Here is a 14,174-nt window from a genome sequence, read left to right as displayed (position 1 = left end):
GTTCAGTTCCCCCTGTATTTATTTGTTAGTATTGGAAGATGGCTGATATGATAATAAGGAAGAATCCCAGAGGAGGGGAGCATATTCCAAAAAAACACTTAAGACCTCCTTTTTAAAATAAGGGAGTCACATAATACTGAGTGAGATTCACAAGGGGTGTGTGGAGTGGCACATGGAGTTCACGGTCACTGGATTTTGCTAAAGGCGCTTTGTAAATGGCACGTATTGCAGATTTGAACTGTAAGATTCATTCAGATTTGGTTCTAGGTGCAAAAGGGAAGGGAAAAAAGTACCAAGCAGGCATCGTGTAGCACAATTTATTAAAAAATAAAAAACGATATAAACAGCAATGGAACTCAGAAGCCGGTATGGTGGGGGATGATCACAGTTCGCAGTGGATGGGAAGTACAAGTGTGAACCGGGAGATATGGTCTTTATCCATTATAGGAAAAAGGCAAGCTGTATAGAGGGAACAAGATCAGCCTGAGATCTGTACAGAGGGAGCGGGCGTCTGGCTGCCCTGTTTTTTTTTTTTTGGCTGTTTATTTTAATCAATTGCTTAATTATATCCTATGACCATGGGATTGGCACAATGATAGCGCTGTAGTGTATTGTGTTTTGCATATGGTTCTAGATATTGACTGCAGCACAGCAAATGGACACTGCACTAGGAGCACTTTAAAATCTTTGGTTTAATTGTATTGTTTTATATATTTTTTAAATAAATTTGAAGAACTTTATTAATTTATGTATTTATTGTTGCTTTCAAAGAATAAGGCTCAAGAAAGAAGGTTTATGATGCACGTTATAAACTGTGATCTGTAGCAGCACTTTATTTACACATTTGCTTATATAATGAAAAAAAAATTTGTTTATGTAAGGAGGTCAATGATACACTTTGCAGTGTTTATCTATTTATTGATTGATTTATTCATACATCTGTTAACGCTGCACCTTTGTAAATCATCATAAAGATACTACTCTTTTCCTGTATTGGGATTATAGATGAGTGTTCAGCAGCTTATTTAGGAAATGATTGGTGTCACCATAACCGCAGAGCCCCCTTGTTTTTCATAGCTGAAAAGAAGTTCAGTAACCCTAAGTGTTTTTTTTTTTTTTTTTAGAAAAACACCAAAACCCACTATGTTTTTTGCCTTTCCAAATTACTATAATGTTTTTGGTTATAGTGTGAAATTTAGCAAAAATCTCTAAATTTTTGCCAAAATTTTAGAGAAGTTGGATATTCTTCATAAACAACTTTTACCCGCAGTCATTCTCCTACAGCCATCTCTAGCTGTCCTAACATGTTTAAAGTATTATAACAAATAAAAAGCAGTAACAACAAAAACATTGTACTAAGACCACGCTATGGAAAGCTTGTCTTTTGGAACACAAAGTTGTTGCATATTTCAGTAAGTCACACATTAACACTTCATAGCAGTCAGAGAAAAGAGGGATACTTTTTAACACCGAAATGTTTTAACAAAAGATACTTTGTTGCCACATCCCCATTGACTTTATAATCAATTCATGAAGCTCACAACGATCAAAATTCCACTATGTTTGCTGGAGAAGTTTATAAAATGAAAACATCCATTTGACCGGCTGCTCTAGATGACATTACACTTTTTACTTTATAATATGCTATACAATGATGTATCGGATGAACATTACTATAAAGAACAACGTATGTGCATTTGATCGTTTACTAGTACATTTTATATGTATATCAGATATGAAATGAGGGTCAGTGGTGGATAAAAAAGGGAGAGTGAGACTTAGCTCCAAAAGAGGGGCTACCCCCTAAATCAAAGCCAGTTGGGACTGTGTTCAACTGCAAGACTATACATATTGTTGAGCTCATTTACAACAAGCAGTCTTTAAAGAGATTGTAAAGTTAGAAGGTTTGTTATCTTAATGCATTCTATGCATTAAGACAAAAAGCCTTCTGTGTGCAGCAGTTCCCCTCAGCCCCCCTAATACTTACCTGAGGTCCATCCAGATCCAGCAATGTTGCACGAGAGACTGGGCTGTCCTGAACTCCTCTCCTCATTGGCTAAGACAGCAGCACTGCACCATTGGCTCCCACTGCTGTCAAAGTCAGTGAGCCAATGAGGAGAGAAAGGGGTGGGGCCAGGCTGCGGCTCTGTGTCTGAATGGACACAAGGAGCTGTGGCTCGACTCGGTGGCCCCCATAGCAAGCTGCTTGCTGTGGGGGCACTCAAAAGGAGGGAGGGGCAAGGAGCACCGAAGAGGGACCCAAGAAGAGGAAGATGTGGGCTGCTCTTTGCAAAACCACTGCACAGAGCAGGTAAGTATGATATGTTTGTTAAATTTAACAAAAAAATAAATGTGACTTTACTATCACTTTAAATTTTTGTAGAAGCAGATATATGTTCTAATACAGTGGTTCTTAACCTTTTTTGAGTCACCAACCCCTTTAAGAATCTGATGAAAGCTATGGACTAGTGATGGACGAACTTCCGACGGGACGTTTCGCGAACGCGAAACGCGAACGGGCACAAACGTTCGCGAAAACGACCGTTCGCCGCGGGCTCCATTGACTTCAATGGGAGGCGAATTTCGCAAACCTTTAGGTCGAATTTGCGGCCACGGGGTAATTATTAGGGGGTAGCACGTAGTCCCACCACCTGGACAATAGCATAATACATGTATGAGGTGAATTTGGGATCGATAACTACAAGCATTTTTTTTTTATTTGGGAAATTGTTCTGACAATTCAGGACTATGGAGCTAATGAAGGCAATGGAGGAGAGGGAAGGTCAGGGACCAGGGTAGGCAAACAAGAGGGTGCTGGAGATACAGAGCACTGACAGCAGCACCGTAATACAGAGCACTGACATCAGCACCGTGACATACAGCGCTGACAGCAGCTCCGTGACATACAGCGCTGACAGCAGCTCCGTGACATACAGCGCTGACAGCAGCTCCGTGACATACAGCGCTGACAGCAGCTCCGTGACATACAGCGCTGACAGCAGCTCCGTGACATACAGCGCTGACAGCAGCACCGTGACATACAGCGCTGACAGCAGCTCCGTGACATACAGCGCTGACAGCAGCTCCGTGACATACAGCGCTGACAGCAGCACCGTGACATACAGCGCTGACAGCAGCTCCGTGACATACAGCGCTGACAGCAGCACCGTGACATACAGCGCTGACAGCAGCTCCGTGACATACAGCACTGACAGCAGCTCCGTGACATACAGCGCTGACAGCAGCTCCGTGACATACAGCGCTGACAGCAGCACCGTGACATACAGCGCTGACAGCAGCTCCGTGACATACAGCGCTGACAGCAGCTCCGTGACATACAGCGCTGACAGCAGCTCCGTGACATACAGCGCTGACAGCAGCTCCGTGACATACAGCGCTGACAGCAGCACCGTAAGCAGCCCCAGGAGGAAGTCAGCACAGCACAGGGATGGTGTGATCCCCTCATAATAAGAACCCCCAGGAGGAAGTCAGCACAGCACAGGGATGGTGTGATCCCCTCATAATAAGAACCCCCAGGAGGAAGTCAGCACAGCACAGGGATGGTGTGATCCCCTCATAATAAGAACCCCCAGGAGGAAGTCAGCACAGCACAGGGATGGTGGGAGCCCCTCATAATAAGAACACCCAGGAGGAAGTCAGCACAGCACAGGGATGGTGGGAACCCCTCATAATAAGCAGCCCCAGTAGAAATATGACACCGCTCAACCTCTTCAAAGAGGAGGGTAGGGGCATATAGTACGGTGTGCTTTTTTGGGTCAGGGAAGTGAGCCAAATGAATTAAGAAGGTCTGTGTGCTTGATTCCAAAAATTGTTTATAGACATATACATGGTCTACTGATCACATGTGTTGAATTCCTCCGAGATCCATGCCTCATTCATTTTTAGAAATGTGAGGTAGTTAACACTGTGGTGAGCTAGGCGAGTACGCTTATCGGTCACAATCCCCCCTGCTGCGCTGAACGTCCTTTCGGACAGGACACTGGATGAGGGGCAAGCCAACAGTTCGATTGCAAATTGGGCAAGCTCTGGCCAGAGGTCAAGCCTGCCCACCCAGTAGTCTAGGGGTTCATCACTCCTCAGAGCGTCCACATCGGCCGTTAACCCAATGTAGTCGGACACCTGACGGTCTAGGCGTTCCCTGATGCTGGATCCGGATGACACCTGTCGATGGGTCGGCTGAAAGAATGACCTCATATCCGAAGTCACCAACACATCTTCAAACCGGCCTCTTCTTGCAGGCGCTGTTGGATTGGTACCCGCAAATCCTTCTCTGGGAGTGGGAATTGCTCCTCTGCCAGCGCACGCAAAAGCAGAATGCAGCATTTCTCGAAGCAAGGCCTGGAAGTGCTGCATTCTGACAGCCCTCTGCGACGGCGGTAACATTTCCGCCATTTTGTGTTTGTACCGGGGGTCTAAGTACGTTGCCACCCAGTACTGGTCCTTGACCCTCATGCTTTTTATACGGGGGTCCCTATTAAAACACTGGAGCATGAAGGCCCCCATTTGCACTAAAGTGGAAGCGGTGTGGTGGCCTGGCTCCTGCTCATCATCCAGGATAATGTCGTCCTCTTCATTCTCCTCTCCCCATCCTCGCACAACAGGGATCCCAGAAAGGTTTAAAGCATGCTCTTCTTGCTCCTGCTCATCCGCCCCGGCACCATCCTCCTCTGACTCCTCATCAGACTCCTGTTGTTGACTTGTCTCAGATAGAGTAGCCCCCCCTGGGAATTCATCCAGCATTGCGACTTCCTCATCTTCCCGCTCCTGCTCCTCCACAGCCTGATCAATGACACGACGCAATGCACGCTCCAGAAAGAAGGCATAAGGTACCATGTCACTGATGGCGCCATGGCTGCGACTGACCAGTTTGGTGATCTCCTCAAATGGCCGCAGAAGTCTGCATGTGTCGCGCATGAGCAGCCACTGGCGCGGTGAAAAAAAACCCAGCTCCCCAGAACCGTTTCTTTCGCAGAGTTCATACAGGTAGACGTTAACTGCACGTTTCTGCTGGAGCAGCCTATCAAGCATATAGAAGGTTGAGTTCCATCGCGTCGGGCAATCGCAAATAAGACGTCTGACCGGCAGATGGTGTCGCCGCTGAATGTCAGCAAGGCGAGCCATGGCCGTGTAAGATCTTCTGAAATGGGCCGAGATTTTCCTTGCCTGCCGCAAGATGTCCTGGACCCCAGGGTATTTGACAAGGAATCGCTGCACGACCAAGTTTAAGACGTGTGCCATGCACGGCACGTGCGTGATTTTGCCCTGTTTCAATGCGCTAAGCAGATTGGCACCGTTGTCACACACCACTTTACCAACTGTCAAATTGAGCGGTGTTAGCCACTCATCTGCCTGTGAACGCAAAGCTGAAAGGAGTGCCGGGCCAGTGTGGCTCTTTGCTTCCAGGCACAACAGACGCAGCACGGCATGGCAACGTCTCACCTGGCATGTGGAATAGGTTCTGGGGAGCTTGGGCGGTGCAGTGGAAGAGACGCTAGCAGCGGAAAAGGAGGAGGCAGCTGAGGAGGAGAGGGAGGAGGATGGAGTAGGAGGAGGAGAAGAAGAGTCAGGCCTGCATGCAATCCGTGGCGGTAAAACCAAATCTACACGGGTGCCACGGGTTACATGCTTGACGGCCGTCAGAAGGTTCACCCAGTGGGCAGTAAAACTGATATACCTTCCCTGCCCGTGTTTGCTAGACCACGTGTCTGTGGTCAGATGTATCTTGGCACCGACACTGTGTGCCAGAGATACATTCACTTGCCGCTGAACATGGCCATATAGCTCTGGGATGCCCTTCTCTGAGAAATACTTCCTTCCTGGGACCTTCCATTGTGGTGTTCCAATGGCCACAAATTTGCGAAAGGCCTCCGAGTCCACCAGTTTATATGGCAGTAGTTGGCGGGCTATGAGTTCTGACAAGCCAGCCGCCAACCGTTGGGCAAGAGGGTTATCCGGCGTCATCATTTTTTTACGCTCAAACATTAGGCCCACGGAAGCCTGCCTTTTTGCAGAAAAATGTGAGCTTGGCGTGATGGAAGGTGGAGTGGAGGACAATTGTGAGGAGAGAGGAGAAGGAGAAGTAGAAGACGAGGCTGGACGGTGAGAGCCTGCAGTGTGGCTTTGTGTGTTCCGTTGCTCCCACTGGGCTCGGTGATGGCTGCTCATGTGCCTTCTTAAGGCGGTCGTCCCTAGGTGAGTATTGGGCTTACCGCGACTAACGCGTTGACTGCAAAGATTGCAGATGGCAACGCTATTGTCAGCAGCGGACACGTTAAAAAAAGCCCACACTGCGGAGCCATGTGCCGGTGTCCTGGGAGCGCCAGATGTGACCGTACATGGTCGATGACTCGCTCCTGATACATTTGCAGTCTGCTTTGTCCCTGCTGTGCAATGTAAGTCATTGCTGCTTCTCCTCCCTATCTGCTGGTCCATATCTCCCTCTGAACTCCCCTCCTCTTCCTCTCTTGTGGGCACCCACGTGACATCACTAGACACGTCATCATCAACGTCACCTTCCCCACCGCTATAAGTAGAGTAGGCAGCAACACCGGGGACCAACCTCCTCCTTGGGCTGATCTGGGTACTGGCGTCAGACTGCTGAGTAGCGCTTGTTGCTACCTCCTCTTCCTGATCCAATACCAAGAGTGGCTGCGCATCAGAAATGTCCTCTTGATATGGATCGGAAAATAATTCCAGTGACTCAAGCGGAAGGTATGTGGTGGTGGTGGTGGTGGTCGTGTTGTTGGTGGTAGTGTCTTTGGGGGTGCACATAGCAGAGAGTGAAGAAGAGGGTGCAGATCGAGAGGATGAGGAGGGTGCAGAAGAATAAGGCTGAGTGAGCCACTCAACCAAGTCTGGTGCGTCCTTTAAAGTAATTGAACGCACCTTCTGCAACTTCCCACTTTGGCTCAAGGCTGTTGCTCCTGCCCTACCCCTACCACCCCTGCGGAAGGGCCTGCCTCTTCCTCTGCCTGTCATTTTTTAAATCACCCTGTGACAAAACTCTTAGTCCCTATACCGCTGAAGGACTGCTGCAGTATAGGGCAGCGGTCAGCAGTAGTGCACGGCAACCCTATGTATTGTGGACCGATAGCGGTCCTTACAGAACAGCAGACTGTAACGCACTCAGGCCTATGTACCGTAGCACCCTATACCAAGTTACCAGTCCTTATAAGAACTTTTGTGGACCAAGCAGGTTGTGTGTTAGTGATTAGCAGACTGTACGTCAGTCCCTATACCAATGAAGGACTGCTGCAGTATAGGGCAGCGGTCAGCAGTAGTGCACGTCAACCCTATGTATTGTGGACCGATAGCGGTCCTTACAGAACAGCAGACTGTACTGCACTCAGGCCTATGTACCGTAGCACCCTATACCAAGTTACCAGTCCTTATAAAAACTTTTGTGGACCAAGCAGGTTGTGTGTTAGTGATTAGCAGACTGTGCGTCAGTCCCTATACCGATGAAGGACTGCTGCAGTATAGGGCAGCGGTCAGCAGTAGTGCACGGCAACCCTATGTATTGTGGACCGATAGCGGTCCTTACAGAACAGCAGACTGTAACGCACTCAGGCCTATGTACCGTAGCACCCTATACCAAGTTACCAGTCCTTATAAGAACTTTTGTGGACCAAGCAGGTTGTGTGTTAGTGATTAGCAGACTGTACGTCAGTCCCTATACCAATGAAGGACTGCTGCAGTATAGGGCAGCGGTCAGCAGTAGTGCACGGCAACCCTATGTATTGTGGACCGATAGCGGTCCTTACAGAACAGCAGACTGTACTGCACTCAGGCCTATGTACCGTAGCACCCTATACCAAGTTACCAGTCCTTATAAGAACTTTTGTGGACCAAGCAGGTTGTGTGTTAGTGTTTAGCAGACTGTGCGTCAGTCCCTATACCGCTGAAGGACTGCTGCAGTATAGGGCAGCGGTCAGCAGTAGTGCACGGCAACCCTATGTATTGTGGACCGATAGCGGTCCTTACAGAACAGCAGACTGTACTGCACTCAGGCCTATGTACCGTAGCACCCTATACCAAGTTACCAGTCCTTATAAGAACTTTTGTGGACCAAGCAGGTTGTGTGTTAGTGTTTAGCAGACTGTGCGTCAGTCCCTATACCGCTGAAGGACTGCTGCAGTATAGGGCAGCGGTCAGCAGTAGTGCACGGCAACCCTATGTATTGTGGACCGATAGCGGTCCTTACAGAACAGCAGACTGTAACGCACTCAGGCCTATGTACCGTAGCACCCTATACCAAGTTACCAGTCCTTATAAGAACTTTTGTGGACCAAGCAGGTTGTGTGTTAGTGATTAGCAGACTGTACGTCAGTCCCTATACCAATGAAGGACTGCTGCAGTATAGGGCAGCGGTCAGCAGTAGTGCACGGCAACCCTATGTATTGTGGACCGATAGCGGTCCTTACAGAACAGCAGACTGTACTGCACTCAGGCCTATGTACCGTAGCACCCTATACCAAGTTACCAGTCCTTATAAGAACTTTTGTGGACCAAGCAGGTTGTGTGTTAGTGTTTAGCAGACTGTGCGTCAGTCCCTATACCGCTGAAGGACTGCTGCAGTATAGGGCAGCGGTCAGCAGTAGTGCACGGCAACCCTATCTATTGTGGACCGATAGCGGTCCTTACAGAACAGCAGACTGTACCGCACCCAAGCCTATGTACCGTAGCACCCTAGACAGACCAAGTTACCAGTCCTTATAAGAACTTTTGTGGAACAAGTGAGTTGTGAATGATTAGCAGACTGCAGCAGAAGGGCAGCAGTCAAGTATAATATTCTTTCTATATTTGGAAGAAAGAATATTATACGTGTACAAGCCTATTACCGTACCACTGATACCAGTCCTGAAAAGAACCTTTGTGGAACTAATAGTAACAGCAAGTCTTTAAAATTATCCTCACTGCCTGACACACTGCTTCCTGCCTGTCCCTATACAAATTGGCAAAAAAGAGTAGGCTGGAACGATTAGCTGGAACAGCTCTTTTGTGGACCTGATAGTAACAGCTAATGATGATGATGATGATGATGATGAAGAAAGACTAATCTGGCTGAGCTGTCCCTAAAATAGCAGCATACAGCGCTCTGTCCCTTTATCTAAACTGACAAAAGAAACTCAGGCTGCTGACCTAACACCTATACCAGTCCTGAAAAGAACTTTTGTGTACCAAATAGCTAGCGTTTTCTCTGTCCCTACTCCACACAGGATCCTTTCCCTACAGTGACAGAAGAAAGAATGTAAAATGGCCACCGGATCGGGTGTATTTATAGGTTAGGGGGAATGTACAAGTGTCCATGAGCTGTCATGTCTCAATTGGTTGTCCTGTAACACATGATAAACGTGTCACGAAAGGTTAAAGTTCTTGTATACATTAAACACGTAAGTCCGCCGGGGCGAACGACGGAAAAAGGCGTTCGAACCCGCGGACGGCGAAAGTCGGAAATTCGCCGCGAAACGACCGCCGGGCGAACCGTTCGGCCATCACTACTATGGACCCCCTGCCTAGAAATAGGCACATAAACACAACTTTGCATGCAATGAATGTATTTACTTTATTTTATTGAAATGTGATTACCTCAAACATATACAGTATGACATACACAAAGTCAGAATAAAGTAAACTCTGCTCCATGCAAAAAAGTAATGGCCATTCATTACAAAAATGAAACACAATTATCTTGTGCAAATTAAACAAAATAATTTTAATTCTGCCCATATCTACTACTCCAACTACCACAAGAAAATGAGAATTAACATTTGCCATTATGGATTGGCACAAAATGGCGATTGTGCAGAAAATGATGATACAAATTTAAATGGTAAACATGGACCAACAACAAGTCAAGAAACAGTTAGTGGTTGGTGCTAAAAGCAACAACAGGGTGCGTTTTCTTTCAATGGGAAACCATTCATTGGGACAGGGGTGAGGGCTGTATAGTGAATATAAATTCTATTTTTTTTTCATCTGCCCCTGATTGACCCTTTGAGACCTATGCATGGACCACATAGGGGTTCATGGACCCCAGGTTAAGAACTACTGTCTTCAGGAATCAGTACTACTATTTCCAGGTCTAACTATGCACAGTGCCCATTCAAGAAAATGTCTCTCTCTCCTAAGCTGGTAATACATAGCTCAAAATGTGTTCAGTTCCCATGAGTTGCTCCCAGTTCGACAAACGTTGATTAAGTAAAAAAAAAAAGTGAAAAAAGTTGGCCAGCTCCAGTCTCTCTTAAGCCTAGTACACACTCTGTAGGAGCTGTGGTACTAACCATGCAATGTTACTACAGCAATCTCCCCTGCTTTGCTGTTGTGTACTTACAGGGAGGCGGCCAAAACACTTCAGTTAGTGTTCTCAGCAATGGCTTATCGGGAATAAATGGTCATGCTCCTAACACAGAATCTGGCTGAATGGCCTACTTCTGTCTGACCAGCTGCAGTACACATTTCTCTTGAACCGGCCAATGCCGCCCAATGGTGGTAACCGTCTATTAGCATGCATCAAAAGCCAGCAATGGCAGAATCTTCTATCCATTTTCCTTAGCACAGCTTGCCTAAAAAAATCCCTTTTTCCAACCATCCACAACAAACACTGTATTTATAGAAATTGTTAGGTAGGCTGCATTCATACATTTGGTAACTTTCAAGATAGCTTGTTAAGCTAGCCATACACCATTGTGTCAACAAATCTCATCAGAACACCAAAAAATCCATCATAGACTTGATGAATATCACTGAAAAGTCTTCAAAATATTGTTTTATTTTAATATTCGATCTTGGAATGAATGGAATTTCCTGAAGAAAACTACATCCACTGTTATAATTTCATGTGTTTGAGAACTTTTCTATCCCCATCTATTGCTTTGTCTAGTCACTATGGTCAAAAACAATTGTCTATTTGACCCATTAACTATCAGCAAATTAAATGAACATTCTGAAAAAAATATTTTTTTTTAAACAAATGCTACTGGTGTATGGCCAGCTTTAGTTACATTTGCCTGATCTTGTCTGTGTGTGGTCAGCTTTAGATATACAAGTCATCGGGAAATTTATTTGGTGTTAACAGATACATGAAACTTGTAGCGAAAAACACCCAGGTGGATCTTTTTGCTATCTTGCCACACAATGTAAAACAATTAGTAAGAGTATTTAATGACCTGTCATTCTTGGTAAAGCAGAAAATGGGAAAAACAGAAGTGTAAAATGTGTGTGAATTCAGTACTTTAAACCATCCAGCCACAAAACATCACTAGACTCAAAGTTCAGAATATCCTGGAAGCAACCATATAAATATATAACCTCTTCACTATTTGACCTCCACAAAAGTGGACCTAAGATTATCTGGATTTCCACATGAGGAAGTGGGTCACGATGTCAATAACCAGAATGCTTGCATGGACATTATTTCTCTTTATAAAAGACAAAATCGACATAACACAGAAAGCACTGGCCTGCACAATGCAAAGCATTTGAAAATGATGTAAACATTACACAGAGTATAAACTATGAAGCTTAACAAGACAGTGCAAACATAGCGCATTAAGCTATTAGACGGCATCTATACAGATCTGACAACAGTAACCATAAATCTAACATTAAATGCTATGATTTGCACTGCCTTTATAAAAAAAAATCTTGTATGTTTCTTGAAAATCAGAGGTTCTTAACACATCTAAAGGAAGGAGGACGTATAAATATCTGTCCTACCTGATAACTATATATTGAGTTTTGATAGTTTTATATACAATAGGTAGTTTCCTGTTTAAATAAAATAGTCATTAAAACATGTATCCCATGAATAAATTATTACCCCAAGGGTATTGTGCATATGATATGAGTGGAAAATGAAAAGTGCAGAGAACCAATGATTTAAGCAACGTTTACTATTTTTGGAAAAATAATGCAGCGCAAAGGAAGACAAAAACTCAGCCCATGGCAGTGACAGTCTAAAGGAACAAGGCATGCACAAAGGTCAAGCGATGGTATCAAACAACACATGAGTATCATTACATTGAAATGGTTTTCTGTGGGACCTGGTTTTGATGAATATTAAGAGAGAGGGGTCAGGTCAGTGGTAAATGACCCTGATTACCGCTGAGGTTTTGCTAAGGTCAAAGTTCAACTACAAACACAAACTGTGTGCTAAGTGGCACTGCTTTTACCAGGAACATTTCCATAAGATTTAGTTGTTCAGTGTCCAGTATATGTGTGTTCCAGGAAACTAAATTTGCTATATCAGTTTCACGTTTGATCATGTATGGTAGATAGCTGTAGATCTTATGACAATGCCATGATTGGACAAGCTGTAGTGTATGCTGCTGGAACAGTTACATATTGCTGATGTAGTGTGTTTTGTGGTTTTCTGCACTGGTGGGTGATCTGAAAATGCTATGAAAATGAACACTAGGTAAATACTGACCTGTCAGTAAATACTGTATATAAAGAAAACCTTTGATTTGTTTATGTATTAACAAAAAAAAAAGTTTGTTTCCCATAATCTTCTGCAGATTCAGGGCTGCTGGTCTAACACTGGAACATTGGTTGCCTGCTTACAGAAAGGGGCAACAAAAAAGTTGACCTTATCAGTGTGCTTCTATTCCTTTGTTGCCCAATCAGAGGCTATTCAGTTTGCATTGTGCGCTATACAAATATTTCATTCATTCATTCATTCAATCAGCACACTGGTGGTGCAATGAAATGAAAATAAAAATGTTATGTGTGTTATCTATAGTAAACCTACAAAAAAATAAAAACCCTCCAACTAAACAAGAAAATACATGGCTGTTCATACCTCTGCTAACCCCCTCTTCATATATCTATCTATCTATCTATCTATCTATCTATCTATCTATCTATCTATCTAACATCAGGTATCTCAGGGTGCTACCATTTACGTTGTAGTTTAGGCTTAGCTTAAGTGTTTTATTTTCATAGCAAAATCATATTACTAATTTTGCACAGAATAGGTTTTCTTGGAGATAAAGAACATAAATCAATATCTGAGTTCCATGTAAAAGCAATGGCCATGTAATATTTTACCTGAAAAAAAAAAATCATTGCTTACTCAATGAAAATACACAAATAGTAATGGTCTATGTACCCACAGTTACCAATTCAATTAACATTCAAGAATTAAACTGCTAAAAACTGATCTGTTGCTGCTGTTACTGCACATTTACTACTCATGCACCAAACTATTAATTAAAGGGAAACTACAGTGTATTTTCGGTCAATGTACACTATAGGTTGATATCAGTTAAAGTTATCAGAAAGCCATTTCTAGGCCATTGTTAGATTTTACTTGTTTGCTATTCTATATTTTGAATTTTGTATTACATATACAAATTTGTAAATGCTCATTTCAATATTAGACAAATCAGAAAAAGTCCCTTCTTATCAACACTTGACATAAGCTCAATGAGCTTTATAAAATGTCCAATGTGGTCTGTTATTTTTTGGAATAAAAATGAACATTAACTGCTAAAATGTATATTAATTTTATATATACTGTATATACATCTCTCTCTCTCTCTCTCTCTCTCTCTCTCTCTCTCTCTCTCTCTCTCTCTCTCTCTATATATATATATATATATATATATATATATATATATATATATATATATATATATATATATATATATAAAAAACTATAGTTTCCCTTTAACTGTAAGACTTGCTTTCCCATACAGGACATTTGATTGCCCGGGGAGGCCTCTGATATGCAGATCTGTCAGATATTGAGGATCAGTACATGCTCCTTTGAACTGTGAGCATTTGGACCACTGCAAACTAATCCCTGACTTGGCCAACAAACGGATGCGGCACACTTGCCGTTAAAATGTTCTTTTGCACAAAATCTCTGCATGCAATAGCAAGCACTTATCACTTTTCCATGGCCTAGTCATTGTAAATAATGCCTTCAATTGGTTGTAATTACCAACCTGTGCATTTCCACCCTAAATCCATAGCTAACATATACTTTTTTTGGAAAACAATCAGATAATGTAACATAAAAAGGCTCTTACCAGGTGGACATATACACTTTACACTCGTATCTCTTGTCTCTCGAAGTCTTGGTAGATGAGATTTCAGTTTCTGTAGAGAAACACAGCAGGAAAACATTTTATTAAGTGCAACACTTA

The 14,174-nt window shown here is 43.9% G+C and overlaps 1 long non-coding RNA gene across 1 annotated transcript in view; it reads right to left on the bottom strand.

The window, feature by feature from the left end:
• The window catches only part of LOC143930317 (uncharacterized), a 148,033-nt gene that overhangs the window by 74,651 nt on the left and 59,208 nt on the right, over positions 1-14,174 (bottom strand). Inside the window, exon 2 of the long non-coding RNA XR_013262752.1 lies at positions 14,058-14,127. This is a non-coding gene — a long non-coding RNA (uncharacterized LOC143930317). The remainder of the gene's footprint in view (positions 1-14,057; positions 14,128-14,174) is intronic.

The sequence above is a fragment of the Lithobates pipiens genome, unplaced genomic scaffold (assembly GCF_037356315.1).
Source record: "Lithobates pipiens isolate NorthernLeopardFrog02 unplaced genomic scaffold, aLitPip1_a1.2 Scaffold_25, whole genome shotgun sequence".
NCBI lineage: Eukaryota > Metazoa > Chordata > Amphibia > Anura > Ranidae > Lithobates > Lithobates pipiens.
Note: the sequence above shows the minus strand (reverse complement) of the source record. Positions and strands in the feature narration are given on the sequence as shown.